This window comes from Vigna radiata, chromosome 9, assembly GCF_000741045.1.
Source record: "Vigna radiata var. radiata cultivar VC1973A chromosome 9, Vradiata_ver6, whole genome shotgun sequence".
Lineage (NCBI taxonomy): Eukaryota > Viridiplantae > Streptophyta > Magnoliopsida > Fabales > Fabaceae > Vigna > Vigna radiata.
In genome coordinates, this window is record NC_028359.1 from 15,182,700 (window position 1) to 15,188,222 (window position 5,523).

A 5,523-nucleotide genomic window follows, 5' to 3' on the forward strand; every position below is an offset into this window, starting at 1 on the left:
ATTATTATTATTACTAGTATTATTAGTATTATTATTATTATTATTACTATTATTATTATTATTATTAATATTATTAGTATTACTGTTATTGTTCAGTTAAAGCCGATAAAATGAGACAGAGAGAAGGAATGGTTGCAAGTAATGATCAATTACAAGAGACATTTGTTCATCATCGTCTAATATATGTTCTTAAAAAGCTTTCCAAATATGCTAACAAGGAGAAGGAGAAGACAAGTCAAGTGCTTACTCAAGTTCTTTGAGTGGTAAATAATGTTGACGAAGCTAACAGTGAGGCACGAAAGCAGAGCATTCAAGGAGTTGTTGAACTCTAGATATTACACTTTAGATTACTGGACAACCCAAACATGTATGCTGATCTTATCTTTGTTTATCCTAGTCATAGTTATATTCATTCATGATGGTTATTCATTCATTAGGGCATTGTAGTATTGTTGTAGACAGGGACACTTATTTGTGTAAACTCTAGCTAACTTATTAGAAGAGAACCATATTTTAAACTGTGTGCAAATTTGAGAAATCTGTGCATTCATTTTACCTCTCCTTTTGGGCAAGGACAGAAGCAGATATATGGAGCATTGGTGTAATTGCATATATTTTTTTATGTGGAAGCCGACCCTTTTGGGCAAGGGTAGAATCTGGCATATTTCGGGCTGTCCTGAAGGCAGATCCAAGTTTGGATGAAGCTCCTTGGCCATCTTTATCAGCTGATGCAGTGGATTTTTTAAAGAGACTGTTGAACAAAGATTATCGGAAAAGGCTAACTGCAGCTCAGGTTCTCATATGTGCTCCATTTCCCATAGGTTGTGTGGCATTAACTTCTGCATTTTATAATCCTATGAATTCTTGCTCATAGCTTTATTTTATGCACATGTCAACCATGGCTGACGACGAGTTATTGTGATGATGTGAAGATACCTTTTGATACGATAATCCACAAGCTTGTTAAAGCTTATATATGCTCATCTTCTTTACGTAAATCAGCATTAGGGGTATGTAATATTGCCTGGTCATTTGTTATTGCTTATGTTATATGCTAATGTAGGCCAATCTTAATTTTTCCCATGCTGCCACGTTTTGGATTTCAAAAAATTTCTTTGCTCTGGATATCCATTCCTCTGGATCAATCCCCTCAAAAGTAGGCAACTCCACACTTTTCATCCAAAATTTCTGTATTTCCCCTTCTCTTCTTCTATTTCATCTTCTGCCTTGTTCCTTCGTCCTCTCCTTTCCCCATTTACTCACCCTTGACTACCCTCTTTTAGTTCCTCTAACCCTCTTTCTACTGCACTGATTCTTACCTCCATTTGTTTCCCTTTTTTGAATTTGGCAATTCTAACCAAATGATAGGTTTCTTAAGAGCAAGAAACCTGCAACACTATTATGGTTTAACTCCAGAAAAAGAAACACAACCTATTTCTTTATTTCAAAAAACACAAAAATTGTACAACACTATCAAGGAAGACTGACTTGCTCCCTCACAGAATGTGCAAATCCTGTCTCAACTTCAAACAACACAACGAGTCCTCTGACAGACACTTATTCCCCCTTATATAGCTAAATCCTAAAACAACCTCCCAAGTTAACTACCTTTTTGCCATTCCACCAGCCTTTGCTGGACCAACTCCTCCCCTTGCTGCACTTTGCCTTTCCTCCAAAATTCTCACTGGCCAGAAAGTGGGTCCTTCAGAGCTTGTAATTCTGGCGGTAACTCCTGCTCTACCTGCTACACCCTTACTGTCTTTTTGAGCTAGGATACATGAAACACCGGATGTTGAGTTCAATTTGTTGGGTTCAATCTGACGGTAACCCCTAATTAGTGCTATATTTCTTGGTTTGTATAGTTGAATTTTAGATTAGTTGTTGTTTTGATTTGCGTTCAATTTTTCTATATTTTCTTATATCATTTAAAACTTGTATATGTAGTTTTAATTCCACTTTCTTAGTGTTTTAGTTTTTCTATTTCTAGCTTAGTTTGATATTTTAATTATGCAAAATCATAGAAAATAGTTAGATTTTAAATTAAGTGGTTTTCTGGCCTTCGATGCAATATTTAGTTCTGTTTAAGACTAGTGCAGACTTTTATTTCCTGCCAGCCTTTGTGCCTCTTCCATACGAGTAGAGTTCATTGACTTTTGCTGTTGCTATGCCCTCTGTCCATGTAGTGCTTTTATGTGGTATATAAATGTGTTTAGGTTAAAGGTTTATGATGGAATTTTTTTTCGTGTTTAAGATTCAAATTATTATGTAGAAATAGGAGAACAAGAAAAGACAGACAAATAAATCATTTGAAATATATTTTTTTTTTTGTGGTTTTTAATTAGAATTGGCAAATTTGAGTTTGTTTTCTTCTTTGCTTCAGAAAATGAAAGATTTATTTCTCATTGATTTCTATAGGTCATAGATTGATTTCTATAGGTCATAGGTTTTTGAAAAAGAAACCTAATCAAGAACACCCTTGCACACTCTCAAACCAGTATAACAGAAAGAATGAACTGAATCTTGTATTATTCACAGAAAGGAATGGTCTGTACAATCAAGATACAGGGGCATAATCCCATTCACAAGTCCAAGATCCTGTCAACATTCAATGTTCAAAAAACTCCCTTCTAACTATACAAGAATCTATTTATACAACCTCTTTTCCCGCCCATTTCCCGGCCAGCCTAACTGTTAGAAACAATTAAGTTATTAATGCTGATTATTCTTCTTTCTTCTTTCGTACACTCTCCACTGCCTATCTTTACTCTCCACCTGAAGCTCAACCTTGTTCCCAAGGTTAAAGTATGGGTATTATTCCTTGATGGTTAGTTCATCTTCCCATGTTGCCCCATCGTGACCACCCTCCTGCCATTCTATTAGCAACTGCCGCACTCTCTCCTCCCCTTTCTGTATCTGCCTTTTTCCTAGAATTCTGATTGGCCAAAATGAGGGCCCATCTGCCTGCAAGTCTTTTGGCAGCTGACAACAAATTCAGTCACATCCTTCTACATGGAAATCCAATTCAAAGATTTGGCTACCTTGCGATACGTCCTATACACTCCCAAGTAAAAAGGAATCACAAGTTGCTATCAACCAGTGATTATCTTCAGCAAAAAGGAGTTTGAGATTGCCATAACCTTTCACTGATAAACTTTTCTATCCATATATAATGGTAAACCAGAAACAATGATGCAGGTTATGCAACGCCTTATAGAGCTGGGAGCACTCCAACCTACTGGGGATCTGTCTTCAGTAAGAATGCAAACTATTTGCAGTTCAAATATTCTCATTGTTTTCTTCACTGTTGGCTTCTTAGATGATAAGTTTACGTTCCAAGTGAGGAGATCTGTACAGTTTTTCCTTGACCATTTGCAAAGCCAGCACCAGATCAGCAGCAGACCCTTTCTAGAATCGGGGAGGTTGGTCAACACTGTTACATTAGATCAGTGAATTCATAATATTTTTGTTGTTTGTTTCAATGGAGTGGAACCATGGATAAGCTGAAGATGGATCATTTTGTTTTTCACATGGTTACTACAAATTATCTGCAGAATCTTCAGTCCACAATTTATTATTCAATGCTTTCTGTGTCAGGATTTATTTGCAATAGCACAAGACCAGCCATTCCGTTTTCCATCTACCTTTGTCGTTGTTCTCAGGGCTTTTTCAACACTTGAAGGTATGCATCTTCCCAATTGGTAAATTCTCTTACAAAAAATTTGAAGATGTCCCAGTTTTATTATTAGTTTCACATTGGTATATAAATTATAATATGGTAACATCATCCTTTCTGGTGAAAAAATTAACTTCTTTAAAATGAAATAAAAGCAAGTTTCAGTAATGATTCTTTTATTTTTCTGATAGGCATAGGTTACACACTCAATCCAAATTTCTCCTTTGGAAGGATTGTTGCACCCTATGCATAGGTTCAGAGTTCAGATAGCCCATGAACAATTATAGTTCCCATACTGCATTAAAATACAATGCTCATACTTTCTTACTACGTTACAGGAACTTTTAGATATGAGGCAAAAGCAGATTACACCACCACAACTTGTGGAGGAGATAAGAAAGCAAGCAGATGATGTACCACACACACCTCTTCCTTGAACTATTTTTGTTTTTGTTTTTCTCTATGATGTTTTTTTACATCTATTTGATGTGAAGCATATACTTATGGCATTGTTCAATGTGATGATCCATTTGAATCGATAACTCTGGTGTAATTCTTTTAGGCCAGATCCTACACCATGTCAATGCCATATAGAGTTCAAAGAATAGAAGAGTTTACAAAGCAACTTGTAGCAGGGGATCTAAAACTTCCAGTACGAGTTCTCGAGGTCAGTTTATTCATTTCTTTTGTTGAATTATTTATTTGATCGTTATAGTTTTTCTCATTTTAAACTGATTTATGTCACAAAGTGTAAATAAAGATTAAAACTTCAAGAAAGGAATAATTGTAATTAGGAGGTGATTATTCATAACCCTTTTTTGTAAAATTGAGATTAATGAAGTTAATTTGGTAGTCTGAAACAGCTGCTAGGAAAGCAACGACTTTACAGATGGCAACTATGTATACCGTGTTAGGAGGAACTCTGCTAAATCTTGGTATCACTATGACCAACCAAGGCAATGTAGCTATGGGAAATGGATCTTTCATTGCTGCAGGTTACTTTATCTTATAAAGCTTATTGTCCAATGATCATGTTCAAATTTCTTCATATGACTGATAGGTGTAGCATTTGATTTGAATGTGCAGGTATTTTTATGACACTGTTTGTCAGATCCATGNAAAGGGTAAAGATGCTTGATAAGTTTGNAAAAATGATATAATGATTACTTACCAAAATATTCGATTCTTTCGGGCTTGTGTAAACTTGTTTTGTCTCCATTTTATAAGATTGAATTAATTTTTTTTTCTTTTATAATGTTTATTTCTAATTTTCTCTTCCAAATCTAAAAATTTCATAATTTCTTTTCTTTCTTTATTTGACAAATTTTACTTTAATTATAACTCTCACCTGCTTTTAGTTATTTCCTTTCTCATCGCTTACTTTTTAGCGTTTGATTAAAGACTGCATATCAAACAATTGGAACAAGAAAAATTTGGTTCCATTTTTGTTATTTCGTCTAGATTCGGTGAATTGGGATGGTTATTTACTTGCATTATCCTTGGGGCTCACTTCTATAATTAAGTAAGTTTAACTCTTGTTATATAGTTCATTATATTATATTTCACTTATATGTTTTACCTGCATAATAAGTTTAAGGTTCAGATGATGATTGTCCAAACTGTATAAGCTCTATTTAGGTCATTGTTCTTCTCTTGTGCATTATTGTTAGAAAGTTATCGTGATTGTGGTCATCTCTAAACTGCATTGGACTTTTGGTCCGTCCCTTTGGATGTTTTCTTATTTGTAGCCTCAACGTGGTGTTACAACAATTGAATGTGGAGTCATGGATGCTGCAGCAAGGTGCTTGGAGAGTGCAGAACCAGATGCTAGCCTTCAAAGCAGCCATGGA

The 5,523-nt window shown here is 35.1% G+C and overlaps 1 long non-coding RNA gene across 2 annotated transcripts; it reads left to right on the forward strand.

Annotated features, from left to right (window-relative positions):
* Positions 1-90: 90 nt before the first annotated feature.
* LOC111242527 lies at positions 91-4,404 on the forward strand. Of its 2 annotated transcripts, none has more exons than XR_002669663.1 (3): positions 91-1,010; positions 3,595-3,679; positions 3,865-4,404. It is a non-coding gene; the product is annotated as an uncharacterized LOC111242527 (long non-coding RNA). The 2 variants fall into 2 exon arrangements; XR_002669664.1 differs by having other exon boundaries at positions 4,012-4,404.
* Positions 4,405-5,523: the final 1,119 nt, after the last annotated feature.